The sequence below is a fragment of the Perca fluviatilis genome, chromosome 8 (assembly GCF_010015445.1).
Source record: "Perca fluviatilis chromosome 8, GENO_Pfluv_1.0, whole genome shotgun sequence".
Taxonomy (NCBI): Eukaryota; Metazoa; Chordata; class Actinopteri; order Perciformes; family Percidae; genus Perca; species Perca fluviatilis.
Genome location: NC_053119.1, coordinates 31,031,121 through 31,052,202, shown reverse-complemented (window position 1 = coordinate 31,052,202; position 21,082 = coordinate 31,031,121). Strand labels below are relative to the sequence as shown.

Sequence of the window (21,082 nt, the reverse complement as noted above, 5' to 3'; positions counted from 1 at the left end):
AAAAAATGTCAGACTGGTGGCGTTACTGACAATTCAGCGTCATATTAGCTGCAACTGGTTGTGAAGGTGTATGGATTGTTTGTCTAGACAGAAATAAACCAGTTAGCATCACAGCCATGTAACTGTAATAGCTTAACACAATGTACTGTATCACAAACATTGATTCATGTATTATGTATGTTGTCTTTTAGCCATTACCATGTAAAATGTTGGCGGAAGGAAGAACTGGCTCCCCCTGGCAGTCATCTATCTCTGAAAGTACACAAAAGGAAAATACATCAGTATGGCCTGCTTTCTGGAGAAAGAAACCAGCTGCTGTCTCAGCTGGAGTCCTGATGAGCTGCCGTGTTTTCTGAAAGAAAAGAATCAGACATAACCTTTCATTAGCTGATGTTGGGTTGTCAAAATAGGTGAACAGTTGGCCAAATGAAAACCAACAATGATGTGTAGTGCAATTCTATACCTATACTTATATTAACCTATCATTTACCTCAATATTGCCTTATGGGGGGCATCTTCCTCGCTCAGACTGCTGTCCCTATCTGCATCTGCATCACTGGAACTCCAGCCTCAATAGTGGAACTCCAGCCTCAATAGTGGAACTCCAGCCTCAATAGTACTGCTTCTGCTCTCCTCTGCTTTCTCTGTTCTTTACCTTGATTTGTTTTATTAACTTGATCATATGTGTTGTCCTTTAGTTAAAGTCTCTCTAAACAAACAAAGGCTCTACAAGAGTCCAAAACATATAAAGGTGCCAAGCCAAAATGAAAATTAACCATGCCTACATTCAGAAACAACACCAACTAAAAAAACAAAAAGGGGTTGGGATCCCAGCCAAAAAGAACAAAAGATGGGAAAGTCACCGGGCCAACCCCTATAGGGCCGTCACACCTAGCTCATTCCCCTAAACTACCTACATAAAACATCTAAACTATACTAAGGCGATTATAACTGGACTACCGGTGATCTCCAACCCAAACTAAAATAACAAAACCCAGCAATCTAAGACATGTTGGGGACAAAACAAAATAAAATAAAAGGCATGGTTATTTTCTAGAGCAGAGAAACAATGTCATTAGAAATGCATGATTATTATCTTTAGCAGAGTAACAATGTTCTTACAGTTGCATGATTATCATCTTGAGCAGAGTGACAACATCCTTACAAGCCAATACATACCACTGTGACACCATAGACCATGTGTGCATGTTTTAAAATGATTGCCGTGACCCAGAACGTTTGGCAATTTTTTAAAGGAAATAACATAAAACCAGATAGAAAAGTGACCCAGTGACACATCTACAATGTCAGCACTGGATGTATTGGCTTGTAAGGTTATCACAAAGTTAAAATACAGTACACAGGACTGTGATAGCTGTAATAGGTTTGCAGTACACCTGATTGGAGGCACATATCTGGTTGAGATATGTAAATGTGATCAATCAGTGTCTGCTTTTCAGTGGTTGCAGCTGTGACAAGTTGTCCATAGCCTCTGGACTGAAACAACTCTTGGATTGACTTTTTGCCTCTACAGAGAAGGTCCTCATTAAAGTCCCCACAAACAATGACAGGCTGGTGATTCATCAGGTCCAAAGAGTCCAAGAGGCTTTGCATGTTTGGTAGAAACTTATCAAGACTAAAATTTGGTGGTCTGTAAACAGCTGCAACCACTGCAGTCACTGGAGCTGTAATTTTGACGACTACAAACTCGAGATCAGTCACATTTTGCATGTACCTTCGAGCCTCTGCTTGGATATGGCTCTTAACGTACACTGCAACTCCACCTCCATCTTTTGTGGCCATGTCAGGATAGTTGGTGTAGGAGACATGTCTGCTGCGAGTAAACATGTTGTATCCCTCCAATTGGAACTTTGGGGAGACAAAGGTTCCGGACAAATGTGTTTCTGTAATGCACAACACATCGACAAGTCGTAGTTCATGGTGGCACTTCATGTCCTGAATGTGAGATGGAAGTCCTTGAGTGTTGTGCTGAATTATTGACAATGTCTGGCCTGTTTGTTCTGCTGATTTCACATGTTGCAACAAGGGTCTTGCACTCTGGAATGACGCGTGTGTCATATTCCCAAGTACAGCTGTGATTTCAGGATCAGCATAGATTTTTTTCTCATCAAATTCAGTGATGTACAGGCCTTGAAGCGAGGTTGTCCTACTCAGGGCAACGTAGGACATTCCAGACTCAAACACACGCTTCAAAGACACCACTGCTGACTGCAATGTCATGCCTTGCACTTTGTGAGCTGTGCATGCAAAGGCCAACTTCATTGGAAACTGTCTTCGCACCACTCCTTTCTTGTACAGTCTTTCCTCACTTCTCTCTATGTAGACCAAGTTATCTGACGCCCCTTGTATCTTAAGGCGGAATTTCTGTCCTGCAGTTGGACTGTCCAATTGAAGTCCAATAAGCCTCACTGTAGATTGTCCGCTTTGCTCGTCTGTCACTATGTTGGCAATTGTTCCAAATGTCCCATTAACGATCCCATCTTCCACATCCAGGTTCCTGATCACCATAACCCGCACTCCGTGTGCGGCTTGTATGGCGTCAGGCAAATCTCTTTTTGTGCCTTTGATGGATCCTTGCTGCATCATTTCCCCTGTAGTGGGGTCTTTTCTGAAGTCGTCTGCCTTAATGTTGACAAAGTCAGAATGGAGGGCAGCCACGGTTGCAGAATTGTGCGCATCAACCTCTTTGTTTGTTGCAAAGATATGTAGGACATTGGGTGGCGCGTCTTTGACATCAATGACGGCCTGGTTGAGCAAAGCTCTGTCATTGTCACTGAGTGCATCTGTCTTTTCCTTTACCCTCATCCTGTTTAGGAGCTCTGCAAAAGCAAGATCATCTTTCTGTCGCATGATCTGTGTGAGGTTGACCATTTGAAAGTTGTCTTTCCAAAGATCGAGCACATCCTCCTTATACACACAGAGTGGTTTGGCTCTACCGAGCGGGGGAAGTTGGTAGAAGTCTCCTACTGCTAGGACAGACATTCCTCCAAAAGGTTTCTTATTGCCTTTTATCTGTTGCAATCTCCAGTGGACATAGGCAAATAACTCCTTAGAAACCATGGATATTTCATCTATTATGAGAATCTCTGCATTAGATAGTGTTGCTCTCACTTCATCCAATGCATTTCCAAGTCCTTGATATGGTGGTTTCAAACTTCTTGGGAGTTTAAGGATGGAGTGCAGGATTTTTCCAGATATGTTGAAAGCCGCAGTGCCGGTGAATGCAGTCAGTAGCACTGCAGGCGTAGACATGTCTGCTTGGTCGCGGAATCTGGGGAGTTGGCGCAGAATCTTGGTTGCCTCCTCATATATACACTTGATGACATGTGATTTTCCACAGCCAGCTCCTCCTGAGACAAAGTAGAAGAACTGTTCATGACTGTGGTCCCAGACACGCTTGAAGCACCATTCCCTCACAGTGTAGAAAATGGATGCCTGTGTTTCATTGAGGCTTTGATACAACTTTTTCACAAAGTCCGGGCTCAACTTTGGTGCCTCTATTGCTGGTGCTGCTCCACTGCTTTCACGATTGACTTGAAAGTCAGGTACACTGTCTTGCTCATTCTCATCATTGGGATTCACGGGCTCTAGCTGTGCTAGACACTCCAAACGATCCACTTCAGCCTCGGGTGCAAAAGAGCTCCATGCGTTAATTATTGGCCCTTGCTCTTGAATCTTTTCCATCGCTTTCTCCATTTGTTTGCCATGTCCTTCATAGCGTTTCTGCATGATCTTAACGATGTCCTTGACATCAACGCCCCACACACTAGCATTGTTGTAGAACTGCTCATATGTTGGGTATTGTTCGTTTTTCAGGTCATCATTCGATCTGTGTGCAAAATACAGTTTCAGCAACCGGCCATAATACTTTTCTGGTTGTTTCGTTTGTGAGAAGCGGGGAAATCTGATGATGGCAGGTTTTCCTACACTTCTTTTTTGAACGTGACCTTTGTCATTCAAAAGGGGAATGGCATTTTTGCCTTCAGTTTGCTGTCCATACAGAGTCCTGTACTCTGAAGCAAACTCTGCCAAACACATGCCTTCAAACTCAGGTTTTGCAGGTCTCTGTAAATATTTCTCAGGTAATCCTGACATCCACACTTCCTCTGTGTCTGGTGCCATTTCCTTTAGCCTGCTCATGGGGAGACTCATCTTCAGTGCGTCATCATCAGTTTGTATGAAAATCACATTGCGCGAACACTTTTTCAGTGGCAAGCTGCATGTCCGTGCCACAGACTCTTGAGCGCTGACCTGTCTGTGTTTAGAGTAGGCCTGCATTATTTGCTTCATCTCATCACGTTCATTCACATCTGTCTTCCGCACATCACGAATGACGTCGTTCAGGAACTCATTCATCTCGTGTTCTGGCTTTGACACATATGACATCATGTACATGATGCAGCTGAATTCATCAAGTACATATTGAATGTCCATGTTAGCATTCCATGCTTTGAGCAAATATGCATTGTATCCATTGACCCAACAGTCCTTTGGATCACGCTTCATCATAACCACATTAGTACTGGTTAGATCAGTGACACATGTCATGTATTCTTCATAGGTCAAGTTGCATTTTTCCAGCAGCTCTGACAAATTCTTGAATGATGCATTTGGGTCACTGATCAAACTCCTCAGAGTCTGTAGTTTTTCCTTGGCCAACCTTTGTTGTCTTTGAAGAGGTCGGTTTTTGGATTTTGACTTTTTGACTTTGGCTTTTTCCTCACTGTCGCTTTGCTTTTTATCATCATTTCCACTGTCGCTTTGCTTTTTATCATTGTCGTCGTCGTCATCATCACAAGCATCATCTTCTGGGTGGGTGATGGTGGTTCTGTCCATGGGTAGTTTCGGGAACCCAAATCTGCACAGGACATTACCTTTCTTGCATGATTTTGAATGATTTCTGCTGTGAACTTGGACCTCCGACACTATTTTGTGGAGCTCAGGGTCTGCATTGGGATCATGCATCTGGCATGTAATGTATTTATCAACAAAGTTGCACAGATCTTGGTCATCGTCTTCTCCAAATTCAGGGGCATCTTTGACCCAAAGCAGTAAGTGAATATGTGGACTGCCTCTGGCTTGAAATTCCACTCTATAGAAGTAGTCCTCTATTTCTCCGATGGGCTGTGCAGATGACAGGATCAGATTTGTCATTAGTGCATCAACTCTTTTCTCAAACATCCGCATTACAGTGACAGGATTGCTTCTGAGAATTTCACATTTTGCATTCCAGTCGAGCTCAGAAAAGTCAACTTGTTCACCTTGTTGAGCTTTTATTGCCTCTATGACCTCAGGCCATCTCATTTCAGCAGCAGAAAAAGTCAGAAAGAATGTAGGCTTTCCCAACTGTCTGACCATAGCATTGAGATCTTTAAGGGTTTTATCCCAGTAGGCCGGAGTGCCTCTTAAAGGTTGCATGAAACGAGTTGCGTCCTTGTTTTTTATCAGTCTTTCCACATCTTCTTTATTTTGAAGCATTCTGCTGGAAATTTTCCGTCCATCTCTGGTGGTCGGTTTACCTTTACGCAGTTGGATTGACATGCTGTTTGTAGCCATGTGGGTTTCTGTCACAAACTGCGAGAAGAATAGGTAACTCTGGTCATTTGCAAAACGGGTATCCACAGAGAACAGCCTTGCATTGAAGTACATGCTTGGGGACAGTTTAATTTGTCTGACCTCATCTAAGGTGTTCTCTCCGGTTGGAAACTGCACTGGGAAGGCCATTGCTTCTAGTTTTGGTATGGAAAAGAAGCCAACTGGTGTGTTTCCTTGGGCCGGTGCAATGCTGAATATTCCGTCACCGTATGATAGAAGTTCCTCTGCAGTGTCTGGGGGCTGCATGCAAGTGTCCAGGGCCAGACCCGGTCTCAATTCCTCTTGTTCTTCTTCTGGGTCTTTGGACTGGTCGGCCTGATCACTGTTTGCCAACATTTCTGCATCAGTAATTGCATCTGGGTCATCTGGTTGTGTCTCCTCTGCATCGGATTTTCATCTATAGATACATCCTGGTCAAATTCAATTCCTCTTGTTCTTTTCTGGGTCTTTGGACTGCGTCGCAATCACTGTTTGCCAACATTTCTGCATCAGTAATTGCATCTGGGTCTCTGGCTGGTATCCTCTGGAAGACTGTAGAATGTAGCATTTTCATCTATAGATACATCCTGGTATTCCGAATGCATCTCTTTGAGTTTTGCTAGTGCTGCTAGCACATTGGTCATGTTGACTGTGTAAAAGTGCTGATACCCTTTGTACTTGATGTGTCTTTTAAGTTTCACCTGCAACAGCTGGGCTTCGCTGCTAGGTCTGGGCAGGCAGTTCACTGTTGCTGCTACCTTGGTACTGATGGTACACACACAACAGCACCGTGTACTGCTCTTTGCTGTCCTTTGGGCAATGCAACTATTTTGGCAAATGGTAGGATTTTGGCAATCAGCTGGCTTTCAAGCACATTTAAAGCAACCAATTCTGGGGCGATTGCTGCCAGCTCCAGTTTATTGGCAACTGCAATAGATGGCATGCATCCTCTGTTCAGGTGGTTGTCACAATTGTAGCAGATCCACTCCTGCATTCTCTCTTGTGGAATGGTACAAGGAGCTGAGCATTGGCTGTCACAAACATGAACATATTTTCCTGTTAAGCAAGGATCTACAATATGACTGTTTTTGGCATATCTTGACCTATTGCAACGCTTAACTTGATTAGGAAACAGAGTCCTGTGACACACTGTACACACATAAGTGGGTCCATGGCGAATTCTCTCAGAGAATGAAGATATGGCAGCTTGCATCACATTGCTGATCACAGACTAGGGCTTTGGAGTTTGCTGACTGTGATTTACAATCTGTCTGTATTTCTTTTTTATTCTGAGTGCACACTGAAGCTTGTGAAGAATGTAAAGTGTAGCATTTGTGGCTAATTTTCTCTTTTGTGCTGGGTACAACGAAGTATGTGACGCAGTCTGAATGCTGGGTCATTCTGGTACTGCCGGTTACAACGCAATCTGTGCTGCAGCCTGAATGCTGGGTCATTCTGGTACTGCGATTACAACGACTTATGTGGCGCAGCCTGAATGCTGGGTCATTCTGGTACTGCTGATTACAACGACTTATGTGGCGCAGCCTGAATGCTGGGTCATTCTGGTACTGCTGATTACAACGACTTATGTGACGCAGCCTGAATGCTGGGTCACTGTGGTATCTGGTTTGCATGCTTTGTTTCTTTTTTTGACTGTAGTTCTGGTCACATGCATACCTCTGGGACAGCTTCGCTTTCACTTTTTCTTGAACTTGAGGATTTGCATAGTGACGTTTGAATGAAAACAGCTTTTGTTTGCGGTGATGAAAGTCTTGGTATTTAGTGTTCATAGCCTGCAATTTTTTCATCCGAAATTCTGAACAGCTGGCATATTTCTTTTGTTCGTATTGTCTTTTAGTACTGCTTCTCATTGTCATAGATATAGCTTTGTCTTCAGGTGGTACACTTCTTTTTCGCACAGCTTTTTTCCGCCGTTGTTTATTTAGCTTGGAGACATTTTTTACAGCGTTTGCTGATTCATCAGGCACATGATTGCTTTCCGGGTTCTTTGGTTGTTCTTTGTCTGCATTGTTCTCTGGGTTTTGAGGTGGTACAGCTGTAGCTCTCTGTGTGATCTTCACATGAGCTGGCTTTGCAGGACATCCACTGGATTGGATGTCAGATTCAAAAGAAACAGGCACAAACTCATAGCAGACCCTACCACGGTTTTTAAACAGTTTGAGCAGGTGGTTGATCATGTCACTCAGGTGACTGAAAATCAGCATAACTGCTGTTCCATCAGGGTGGGGCAAGCCTGCGGCATTTCTTGAGTGAGAATCGAAGACTCCATACCGCCCTGATCTGTCGCGGAAAACAGCAATCATCTCTGGATTCACAACGATTATGGCATGGCTGACATCTTTTGACAGACACTGAAGTTGTTCTGAAAGAGTTAACCATCCAAAAGGGCCATTTTCTAGCTGATGTATGTATCCACACCTCACAGGAGGCATGCACACATTGTACATATTTGTGTCTGTTAGAACCTGCTTTGGCATTTCCTCTACTGTCAGGTGATTGTTTGAGAAGGTCTTGTCCAACTGAAGCTGGGTTTTGGTACCAGCATAGAGCGAATCTCCCTGTGCAAGCACTCTGTCAAGGCAGGTTGTGTTGCACTGCGATCCCTCGTTGTGGAAGGCCAGAAATGTGAGAGCCATACAGGAGCACTGATGATTTCTTGAGAAGCTGTTGTATCTCAAATCATTCTGGCTGTGAGTTGCCCTCACAATCTCAATACTTGTGCTGCTGTGTGGCTCCTTAATCTGTGACTCTTCATGTGCCAGGTTGGGAAGTTGATTTGGTAAAAAAGGATTATTTTATTATTATTGCTATCACTGATACATTTAATTAATTTAGTTTTTTTTAGTGTCTGTGTGTGTGTGTGATTGTGTGTGTATGTATATATATATATATATATATATATATTACAATAGCAGGTGAAAAAAGTGATGAAAAGGCATACTATAACATGCTGAAAAATGTCAAAGTATAGCTTGTTGAAAAAAGTGATAAAAAAGTGATAGTACAGTATGTAAAAGAATAATGATAAAGTCATAGTATGTCTTAAAAAGTCTGTAACTTTAGTCTGGTCTAACCAGGACAATTTGTTTTTGTCTTCTTACGGGATAAATAAATAAAGAAAATGTAGATGTATGAAAAGTGCGACATAAATAAATTCTCTGTGCAATATATATGCTATATAAATCTGTGTGTGTGTCTATTTTAAGGCTAGCGTGATTGTGAGTATAAACTCTGTGTGTGTGTGTCTATTTTAAGGTTAGCGTGTTAATTTAACTATTTTAGCAAGCTCAATGTGAAGACTGAACTGTTAACAATCACATAGTTTTGTCATGAATAGTTATATCAGATATTTTTTGCAATTTTAACTGTTATTGGTGCTTATTCAGTAATGAGATTTTATTCATAGTTTTTTTGTGTGTGTAGTAGATACAAGTTTTAAGTGTGTTCTTTGTGTATCAATTGTGGATGAAAAAAAACCTACCTTTTTAGCTGGATAACGAGAGGAGTGTGTGTGTGAGTCTTTGTGTGTGTGTGTGTGTGTCTGTGTGTGTGTGTCTATGTGTGTGTGTGAGTCTGTGTGTGTGTCTGTGTGTATATGTGTCTCTGTGAGTCTTTGTGTGTGTGTGTGTCTGTCTGTGTGTATGTGTCTCTGTGTGTGTGTGTCTATTTTAAGGTTAGCGTGTTAATTTAACTATTTTAGCAAGCTCAATGTGAAGACTGAACTGTTAACAATCACATAGTTTTGTCATGAATAGAGTTATATCAGATATTTTTTGCAATTTTAACTGTTATTGGTGCTTATTCAGTAATGAGATTTTATTCATAGTTTTTTTTGTGTGTGTAGTAGATACAAGTTTTAAGTGTGTTCTTTGTGTATCAATTGTGGATGAAAAAAAACCTACCTTTTTAGCTGGATAACGAGAGAAGGAGTGTGTGTGTGAGTCTTTGTGTGTGTGTGTGTCTGTGTGTGTGTGTCTATGTGTGTGTGTGTGAGTCTGTGTGTGTGTCTGTGTGTATATGTGTCTCTGTGAGTCTTTGTGTGTGTGTGTGTGTGTCTGTCTGTGTGTATGTGTCTCTGTGTGTGTGTGTCTATGTGTGTGTGTCTGTCTCTGTGTGTATGTGTCTGTGTGTGTCTGAGTCTTTGTGTGTGTGTGTCTGTCTCTGTGTGTATGTGTGTGTGTGTGTGTGTCTCTGTGAGTCTTTGTGTGTGTGTGTGTGTGTGTGTCAGTAAGTCATTTTAGCACTTTATGCATGTATGAAAAGTGCTATATAAATAAATTCTGATTGATTGATTGTGAGTATAAACTGTGTGTGTGTGTTTATGCGTCTCTGTGTGTCTATTTTAAGGCTAACGTGATTGTGAGTATAAACTCTGTGTGTGTGTCTATTTTAAGGCTAGCGTGTTAATTTAACTATTTTAGCAAGCTCAATGTGAAGACTGAACTGTTAACAATCACATAGTTTTGTCATGAATAGATTTATATCAGATTTTTTGCAATTTTAACTGTTATTGGTGCTTATTCAGTAATGAGATTTCATTCATAGTTGTTTTGTGTGTGTAGTAGATACAAGTTTCAAGTGTGTTCTTTGTGTATCAATTGTGGATGAAAAAAAACCTACCTTTTTAGCTGGATAACGAGAGCAGGAGGGTGCATCATCGGGAATCCAGTAGCTTCTTGACCGTGGCACTCTCTGTGGTTTTGGAATCTAATAACACATGACACATGATTTATGAAACTCAAGACATTACTTCACATTACCACTTGGTATATGCATATTAAAAATAATTTAATACTGGTTGTGTCACTGACTGTATGTCATAGCTGCCACTGTGTTTTTTTCCTGATAGATGTTATTGAGTGTGAAAATACCTGTTGAGATGGAGAGTGAGAAGCTGCCTCATCCATTATCCAGAAGCTTCTTGGTTGTGGTGGTGTCTGTGTTTTGGGGACTTGATGACACAAAACCAAAATAATTAACTAAAGACATTTTCTGAAAAGTTGCAGTCACTTGATAGTTAGATGTGCCTCTACAAATCACCTTTGTTGCTGGAGAACATGAGGGACTGGGTGGGTTGTCCTTTGCCCAGAAAGGTCTCGCTGGTGGAGGTGTTTCATCCATCTGATAACACAAAATTCAAAGATTATGAAACCCAAGATTTTGTGTAATTTGTTGATGTTGGGGCGGGGGGGGGAGAACCAACCTTTTTAGCTGGAGAACTGGAGCAGGAAGGTTCATTATCCGACTTCCAGAAGGTTCTGTGTTGTGGTGGTGTTTGTGGTCTGGTGTCCGGTGGGCTGATCTGGACTGGATCTGCCAAATCAAGCCTTCTCCAACGCACTTTTTGGGCCTGCGACCTCTTCCCTTTTCTCGGCATCTTGCAAAAAAAAATAAAAATACAAATGTGATAAAAACTTTTGTTAATAAATATTTATTAATATTTATTATGAATATTTGAAAGGTTTCATGTAACTTACCGTGAAGATGTAAACCTGTGATGTAGACAAGTATTCCTAAACAAAGACAAATTTAGCAGATATACAGCAATAATATGAAATGCAAAAAATAACAATAGCAAAAACTATTACAAAAATAACTTTTAATATTTAAACTTCAAACAACAATGAAATTGAACCTATTCCAAACCTTAAATTCTAATACTGTCCTTTAATGCTAAATAATGAATGCAGTAAAACTTAGCTCAGTTGATCTTAACGATGGGAACACTGGGAACCTAAAAAATAAGAAGAATAAATAAAAATAAAATGAATTTCTCCTTAATTAATTGTATTGATGACATGCATACATACAATCTGCTTACTTACTGAGATGTCACACTGCAAAAACTGTGATCCTATTTCAGGTTTCACCCTGCGAAATAAATCAATTACACAAGTGTTAAAAAATAAATGTTTACAACCAGACAGCTAAAAGCAGAAACCTATGATTTATTTGTTGCCAAAACAGGTTTGTTTTTTTAAATGTCCTACCTGAAAATGTGACTTGATGAAGAAAAGATGAAGAACTGGGTTGTGAAGGTGTATGAATTGTTTGTCTAGAACAGAAAGAAACTAGTTAGAATCACAGCCATCTAACTGTAATAGCTTAACACATGAACTGTATCAGAAACAGTGATTCATGTATTATTGATGTTGTCTTTAACAGGTCTATTAACATGTTAACTATGACTTGAAGAAGAAAAAAGGCTGCAGTTTAATAAGTATGTAATCAAATTGTTCAGAAAAAATGAATGTATTACTAATGCCATAATATAATCCTTCCAAATATGAAGCTTAATGCAAACAATTGAATTATAAAATAAAAACGCTAGAAGTAGAAATAGTTTAAAATGTATTGAAAAGATGAGCATTACTCACAGGTAACTGCTCAAAAGCCGTTAATCTGTGAGTGAAAAAAGCATTAAAATTTGCCAAAGAAATGCCCCATAGCTTCAAACATTAATATGGTATTTTTAATGCTACTGACTACTCACCAATAACTGCTCAAAGCCGTCAAATCTGTTATTGAAAGAAAGCATTAAAAACCTCCAAAACAAAATGCCCTGCGTTAACTATATAATGTTACTATTCTTATAATACTTTGTTTGTAATGACAATTCCAGCTCTGAAAACTAAATTAACAGGCTAGCCTTAAAATAGACACACACACACACACACACACACACAGGTTATACTCACAATCAATTAGAATTTATTTATATAGCACTTTCATAATGTATTGGCATAGTGCAAAATTTACTAAACACACAAAAACACAAAAAAAAAAAAAAAAAAAAAAAAAAAAAAAAAAAAAAAAAAAAAAAAAAAAAAAAAAAAAAAAAAAAAAAAAAAAAAAAAAAAAGAAGAAAAATGACTTACTGACATACACACACTCACAGACTCACACACATACAAACAAACAGAGACACACACACAGACACACACACACACAAAAAAAGACACACACACAGAGACACACATAGACTGACACACATACAGACACACATACTCACACACACACACACACAGACACAAAGACTCACAGAGACACACACACAAAGACTCACAGAGACACACACACACACACACAGAGACACACACACACTCACAGACACACACACACACACACACACACAAAGACTCACAGAGACAGAGACGCACACACAAAGACTCACAGAGACACGCACACACACTCACAGAGACACACACACACAAGCACAGATTCACAGAGAGAGAGAGAGACACACACACACACACACACACACAGTATGATAACTTTAGACAACAGCTGGGATACATATATATAGTCTCCAGCGCTAAACCCACCAAACTCCATTTAAAAAAACAGTACTTTAAGTGTGTATAGAGCCAGCATATTTTCACATGCAAATCAGTAACCTATGTGTTTATTTCAACCAAAACTAGAGTTGTGATGGTTGAAAAAGTGTAGAGAACACCAAAAACGATTTTATATAGTTTTATTTATGGGGTTCCATTTGTGCCAAAATTAAGTCGACATGCTACCTGTCTATGCTATGTGTCGTCTTCCATGTCTATGTGTCTATTAACTGTCTATGTCTATGTCTGTCTTTCTATGCTATGTGTCGTCTTCCATGTCTATGTGTCTATTAACTGTCTATGTCTGTCTGTCTATGCTATGTGTCATCTTCCATGTCTATGTGTCTATTAACTGTCTATGTCTATGTGATTGCCCACATGACTCAACTTTTGTCTGTCAACTTAACCTACTCCTGTCGTCTGTCCTTGTCGTTTGACCATGTCGTCTTGCTGTGTCAATGCTGCATGTGTCATGACTATGTGTTGTTTCACTCTGTCGTTGCTATGCGTTGTTGCTATGCGTTGTTGCTATGCGTCGTTTCCCTCTGTCGTTACCATGGTCGTTACTATGTGTCGTTCTCTCTCTTGCTTGTATTGTTGCTATGTGTCGTTGCTATGCGTCGTGTCACTCTGTCGTTGCTTTATGTTGTTTCACTCTGTCGTTAGCAAGAGCTAACGTTAGCTAGCAAGAGTTCAGGCAGGTGAGGCAATCCCAGCATGCACCAGTCAATATCAAAACACTTCCATCATCGGAGCTGAGCAAGAGTTAGCTAGCTACGTTACTAGCTAGCTAGTTGCACCTATTGTAGATAGCTAGCTAGATAAATAGATAATTTTTATTGATCCCAAGGGGAAATAATTTGCTGCCTATTTAATAAACGCCTTGATTCAGCATGGTGGATAGCTGCTGTGCGCCGGGATGCCAGAACCATCGGAAAAAAAGATAATGGATAGCATCTTAGGGGATTCCTAGCTAAAGATCCCGAGAGAAGAAGTAAATGGATTGCTTCCATAAAACGTGCTAGAAGCAGACGGAACCAAACCGAGCCATGGGAGCCCACAAACAATGGATTTCGGTTATGCTGTGACCACTTTATATCAGGTAACGTAACAGAAATATCTTATTTATGTAGCTAGCTAACGTTAGCTAGCAAACAGGCTAAAACGGTTTCTAACGGTTGGGGCTAGTAGGGATACAGCTAGCTAGCTAGCTACGTTCCTTTCCTTTCTAGCCACAACCGTTCGTTATTACAAAAAGACAAGTTCTACCTATGCAGTATGGCATGGATTTTGTGTGGATTACAAAGGCTAACGTTGGCTAACCTAAAAGAAGCACTGTATTCATATTTAAATCCTAAAATCTCAGACTATACTGACTGATATTGCACTATTCCTTCCCTCTCTTTTGTATATTTTTTGTAAAATGGTAAATTCTATTGTATTGTTATACTGTACACGTAACAGTATTTTTTTAATATTTCTTACTGTCCTCTGTTTTTATTCTTTTACATGTTAAGTGAGTGTTGTACTTTAGAGCAAAGATTAACCAGAGTCAAATTCCTTGTTTGTTTACTCCAACCTGGCCAATAAAGCTGATTCTGATTCTGATGTTTTTTCTATGTACTTATGTTTTAGGGAAAAAGAGTGACAACCCTCTGTCACCCGACTACGATCCTTCAATCTTCAATCATGTTCCATCCCCGGAGAAGAGAAAAAGAAGAATGAGTTAGATGTAGTCAACAGAAGCACAAACTTCAAAGAATAGAGAAAGCAGCAAAGCCATCAGCTGCAGCAGTAATGGATCTAACGGATTGTCCATCGGCGCAACAGCAAGCATCTTACTGCAGACCAGGTGAAGGAATCTAACATCAACAAAGAACTTGAAAATGAAAATATTCTGCCTTTTCCCCATGAAAATGATGATCCAGCAACTTCACCATTAGAGAGTAAGTTTTTTTTTTTTTTAGAAACACATTCATTCTCTTGAGTTGGAATGTCGAGCTCTGATAAATGAATATGTTGTTAAAAGATAAAATGAATACAACTGCACTGAATGAGAATGGAATACATCCAAAAACTCTGCTGCCCGTCTCCTCAACCACACCCATTCCCGTGATCACATCACTCCCGTCCTTCAGAGCCTCCACTGGCTCCCTGTTTCCCAACACATCCAGTTTAAAGTCCTCCTCTTCACCCACAAATCCCTCCATAACCAGGCTCCTTCCTCACAGACCTGCTCCACCACCACACTCTCTCCCCCCTAACCTCCGCTCCTCTGACACTAACCTCCTCTCCCCACCACTCAGGACCACCCACCGTACCTGGTGGGACAGAGCTTTCACCATTGCAGCCCCCTCCCTCTGGAACTCCATACCCATACCCGTCCGTGTCTGTACTGACCTGGACACTTTCAAAACACTAATCAAAACACACCTCTTCAGATTAGCTTTCCACATACAATAGTCTTACATTTCTCACCTGATAATTACTGGTTTTATTGTTTTTAATTGCTTTTAAGATGCTTGTTTTATATGTTGGTTTTATTGATTCTTTTTTAATGTGCTATATGTGCTGGTTTTACTGTATGCTATATAAATAAAATATTTTGTAGACTTATCTAATAATACAATGATAAAAAGGTCTATCCTCACTGGTTTACAAACATTCACTACTAATGACAGTGTTCATTTTGTAGCTCCCTATCTCAAATGTAAGTCCACCCTAACATTATTTCAGCACAACATGCTGGCTTTAATTAAGATGAGAATTAATTTGTCTTTTGATTTTTTTTGGCTTGTTATTTTGGCGTTGATTTGACCGCTGTTTCAAAGCATTTCAAACACTGTATTGACGTAATGTATTGCAGATTGGTGCCGATGTGCAACTTGCTGTGTATGCGTATAGTGTAATACTGTGGACTGCTGGTGCAGTGTTGGTGAATGTAAGATGCCTAAACCACGGAGGATTAATTTTTCTAGGGCGATAATGACAACAAATAAGTATTACAGTAGTTTATATTTATTTAATAACCTTTTAATCATATCACCCCTTGATTTATTTTCTTCTGCTGTTACGGTTCCCTGTCATGTCACCAAATGTACAATGTTTAGTCTTGTCCCGCTTGTCTTGTCTATTTTTATTAAATAAAGATTGTGGGCCAACGCCTTTTCTAATCCTCTCACGACTAATTCTTTTTTTTTTGGATCACTTTTGTGCAGCTACGACATATCCACTGTTTAGGAATTCTTTTAATGCGAAGGCAAGTTTGGTGAAAATACACTTGAAACTTTGAATTGAACAAAAACCTGACCCACAGACCAACATGTTCCGTACTCCTGGCTCACTGCAGTAGCACCACTGATGACCATGATTTTGAAATATTGATGCTGGTTTTGGAGCAGAAAAATACTTGGCAATTAGCTCTGGAATTATACATTTCTTAAAACTTATTCTAGCCGCAGTGGCATCAGGGCTTGCCAGTATTATCCCATCTAAAGCAATTGCACCTTGCCACATTAATAAGAGCAATCTGAATATCAGGAAAGTTGTCTAAACGTAATCTGGGTTGATTTGAATGGGCTACAGTATAGGCTAACTATAAAATACCAGTATTAATGATGAATCTATAGCGTAGTAGTTATTGAAATGTTTTCACAGAATACATTGAAATAATGGTCAACAATGTTCATCATAATGTCCATTGTAACAATAGCCCCCAAAAGTCTAAATTTGTTTGTCTCATAACCAGATCTCAATAAATACAGTTTGAGGATTGTTGCCTTAAGTAGTGTTTACTTAACTTCAAAGTTTACTGTACAACTGATGCCAATTTATTTTAAAAGTTACAGTATACAAAACCTGATTAGACAGTACATTTGTGACTAGATTTTATTCTATTAAAAAAAAATCTGATCTTCATTTTGTAACATATAGTCATTGCAGTCATGGGCGGGGGGGAATCTGGGGTTGTTCTGTAAAGAATGACAGATATCAGCAGAGGATACATTACAGAGAGGCTTTTAATGAGTCGACGAAGGGAAAAAGACCATGCTAGGGAGTAAGGATCTCACACACAAAAATCTGCTTTGTAAAAATAACTTATTTTCCAGTCAGATGCTTAATTTACTGACAGAACTGAAGCAGTCCCATGTTGGCCCCAAGGTGGCGCTCACACCAAAACAGATGTCCCCCACCCTTTGCTAAACTAACAAGAAATTACCACTAACTAATAAAGTGACAGATGTGTATTGACCACAATCTAACACTCCAGCCCTACTTCACCTTTTAAGCTCTACAATGTTTTTGATCTGACAAGTCATTAAAACAGTCAACAAAACCTCAATGTAAAAACCCCCCATTCAGTACCATGCCTTAGTGCTGTTTCTTTTGGAAAACTACATCAATATGTTAAGTAAAGAAAACTACTGCTCTCCCAAACTGCTACATGTGCTTACTTCTATTTTTGGTTTCTTATAAGTCTTTACAGATGAGGTGTATTTCGACAAAGCCTATATATTTGGCATGCATTTTGGCATAATGTATTTGTTGGTAATGTGACATTTCACATCATCTAGATTTTACTAGCAGCTACCTTGGGAAGGAACTTGTTGCATTGATGTTGCACCATTTAAACAAGAACAAGGCAGGAATGATAGCCATGATAACCAGTGCCATCCATCTTTACTTCACTTACAGGAGATTTGACACAAATACGAATCATCTCCCTGTTTGAAATATTTATTTTTCACTGAACATGATCCATACAGCATAACTGCTTTAGTGTAACATGGGAAGTATTGATTTAGTTTATTTACCAGGACGAGTTCTTAAAATACAACCACAGCCGCACAAATATTTTGCTCTTGTACTGCAAGTGTTATAACTCGTGAGAAAAGATTAGCACTTTGTTTCAGAAAAATAAATGGTGCAAACCCAATTAGTCATATCAGCAAACATATTTTTTGTTAAATTTCAGATTCAGTTTTCTTCTTACGTTAAGTAAAAAAACAGGTGCAAAACATAACTACAAAGATGGCAAATCAATAAGTTTTTGATCACGTTGCTTGTATTCATCATCCAACTAAAGAAAAGTACTCCGGGTTATCATTAATACTGGTATTTTATAATTAGCTTATACTGTGGCCCATTCAAATCAACCCAGATTACTTTTAGCCAACTTTCCTGATATTCGGATTGCTTTTATTAATGTGGCAAGGTGTAATTGCTTTAGATAGGATAATACTGGCAAGCCCTGATGCCACTGCGGCGAGAAGATTTTTTTAAGAAATGTATAATTCCAGAGCTAATTGTCAAGTATTTTTCTGCTCCAAAACCAGCAGCAATATTTCAAAATCATGGTCAACAGTGGTGCTACTGCAGTGAGCCAGGAGTACGGAACACGTTGGTCTGTGGGTCAGGTTTTTGTTCAGTTCAAAGTTTCAAGTGTATTTTCACCAAACTTGCCTTCGCATTAAAAGAATTCCTTAACAGTGGATATGTCGTAGCTGCACAAAAGTGATCAATTCACCAATAAAAAAAGAATTAGTCGTGACAGGATTAGAAAAGGAGTTGGCCCACAATCTTTATTTAATAAAAATAGACAAGACAAGCGGGACAAGACTAAACATTGTACATTTGGTGACATGACAGGGAACCGTAACAGCAGAAGAAAATAAATCAAAGGGTGATATGCTTAAAAAAAGGTTATTAAATAAATATAAACTACTGTAATACTTATTTGTTGTCATTATTGCCTAATAGTCATTATCGCCCTAGAACAATGAATCCTTCTTGGTTTAGGCATCTTACATTCACCAACACTGCACCAACAGTCCACAGTATTACGCTATAAGCATACACAGCACACAGGACTTACATTTGAGATAGAGAGCTACAAAATGAACACTGTCATTAGTGGTGAATATGTTTGTAAACCAGTGAGGATATTGACCTTTTTATCATTATTTTGTAGACTCATCTAATAATAATAATAAATGTTATTTATATAGCATACAGTAAAACCAGCACGTATAGCACATTAAAAAAAGATAAGCAATAAAACAAGCATCTTAAAAGCAATTAAAAACAATAAAACCAGTAATTATCAGGTGAGAAATGTAAGACTATTGTATGTGGAAAGCTAATCTGAAGAGGTGTGTTTTGATTAGTGTTTTGAATGTGTCCATGTCAGTACACACACGGATGTGTATGGGTATGGAGTTCCAGAGGGAGGGGGCTGCAATGGTGAAAGCTCTGTCCCACCAGGTACGGTGCGTGGTCCTGAGTGGTGGGGAGAGGAGGTTAGTGTCAGAGGAGCGGAGGTTAGGGGGGGATTGTGGTGGTGGAGCAGGTCTGTGAGGAAGGAGCCTGGTTATGGAGGGCTTTGTGGGTGAGGAGGACTTTAAACTGGATGCGTTGGGAAACAGGGAGCCAGTGGAGGCTCTGAAGGACGGGAGTGATGTGATCACCGGAATGGGTGTGATTGAGGAGACAGGCAGCAGAGTTTTTGATGTATTCCATTCTCATTCAGTGCAGTTGTATTCATTTTCTCTTTTAACAACATATTCATTTTTCAGAGCTTGGCATTCCAACTCAAGAGAATGAATGTGTTTCTTAAAAAAAAAAAACTTTACTCTCTAATGGTGAAGTTGCTGGATCATCATTTTCATGGGGAAAAGGCAGAATATTTTCATTTTCAAGTTCTTTGTTGATGTTAGATTCCTTCACCTGGGGCCTGTTTCACAAAACCAAGTTAAGGGATTAAGCCGGGATTTCCCAGTTATCCTGGATGAATTAAGCCTTGATTCGGTTTCACGAATGCGGAGGCACATAAATCCCCATGGAGATTTATTCTGTACAGCTAGCCTGCTCCTGACCAGGCTAACAGTCAGGATTTATTTAATCCTGGAGCCTTTTCTGATCACCCAGCAGTGGTTTTACCATATTGTCATTATCAGCCTGGATTAAAATACAACAGGTGCATTTTGCTGTTTATTTTAAGTACTGTTATTATTTCAAGTTGTGACCATTATTTTGTTATTTATAATTATTCATGTGACAGTCATTGTTACTGTTATATTGCTGTATGAAGACTGCTGTTCATATTGTTGTTAGAAGTTTGATGAATATATTATGGCAGTTGTTGAGATAATTAGAAAAGGCTGATAACATTTCAAATGTTTTAAATGAAGTCTGTTACTAAGAGCAATACATACAATGCTGTATTTCTATAGTTGACCAATGCACCTTGAATTATTTTAGTTGATTCATTTTTTTTTTATTCTTTAACAATAAGGATCATGTTTGTTCCACTTCCATGTGCATTGTATTTGGCATTTTTAGCACACAATTTATGTTGTCCAGTAAACTGGGAATATAATTTGGGAGGATTGTACAATTTAAGAACATATCCTAATTGTACAATCCTCCCAAATGATAGTCTTAGTTCACTGGACCAGTAACTATCTAGTGATGTAGGCTACTGTACATTCATGGAACAACAGGGAGAGGACACCTCAATGGTTTTTGACCTTATATTTGGGGGGAAATAAATCACTCTGTTCCATTCATGTAAGTGTGCATGGAATTTATCACTTAATTATCTTCATAGTTTCTAGATTTTAGAGTCCAATTTCTTCAGTGTCTTTATTTTCTATGTCCATATATACAGGGAGCAAGGCATATAATATGTAGAGAAGGAAACTCTGCCTCTATAAAAAATAAAAAAAATTAAACGTGAGAAAAAGCGTGGCAGATAATAGCGGACCAACTGAATGATAGTCTAAAAATATACATTTATGAAATACTGCTCTTAACTGAAACCATTCAATGAGTCACTGTCATTTGCAAAAACGAACAATTGTACACTTTGCATTAAAAGCGAGCAGTGGAAGTTAATATGACTTAGGAAACTCATGAGAGGGAGGAACAGAGTGAAAGAGATATTTACGCATCATATTCTAGCGTTGTAGAAAATTGATCTTCATTGTAAATTTCCTGAGTAATATTATCTTCTTCTTACTTTTAAGGCAAAGAGTACAACGTGTTTCTTTTCTTTTTAAACAAATAATGTGTTTCACGTCATCATACTTCCATAAGAAGCTGCTGCTCACTCTGTATAAAGTAGGCCT

The 21,082-nt window shown here is 39.3% G+C and overlaps 2 long non-coding RNA genes across 2 annotated transcripts; both read right to left on the bottom strand.

Moving 5' to 3' along the window:
- Window positions 1-199: 199 nt before the first annotated feature.
- Window positions 200-11,192, bottom strand: LOC120564479. Its single transcript, XR_005640110.1, has 6 exons — window positions 11,094-11,192; window positions 10,820-10,993; window positions 10,657-10,737; window positions 10,488-10,567; window positions 10,237-10,323; window positions 200-252 (listed from the first exon to the last, which is right to left on the bottom strand). It is a non-coding gene; the product is annotated as an uncharacterized LOC120564479 (long non-coding RNA).
- Window positions 11,193-11,262: 70 nt separating this feature from the next.
- LOC120563430 lies at window positions 11,263-11,670 on the bottom strand. The gene is made up of 3 exons (XR_005639954.1): window positions 11,607-11,670; window positions 11,442-11,487; window positions 11,263-11,350 (listed from the first exon to the last, which is right to left on the bottom strand). It is a non-coding gene; the product is annotated as an uncharacterized LOC120563430 (long non-coding RNA).
- Window positions 11,671-21,082: the final 9,412 nt, after the last annotated feature.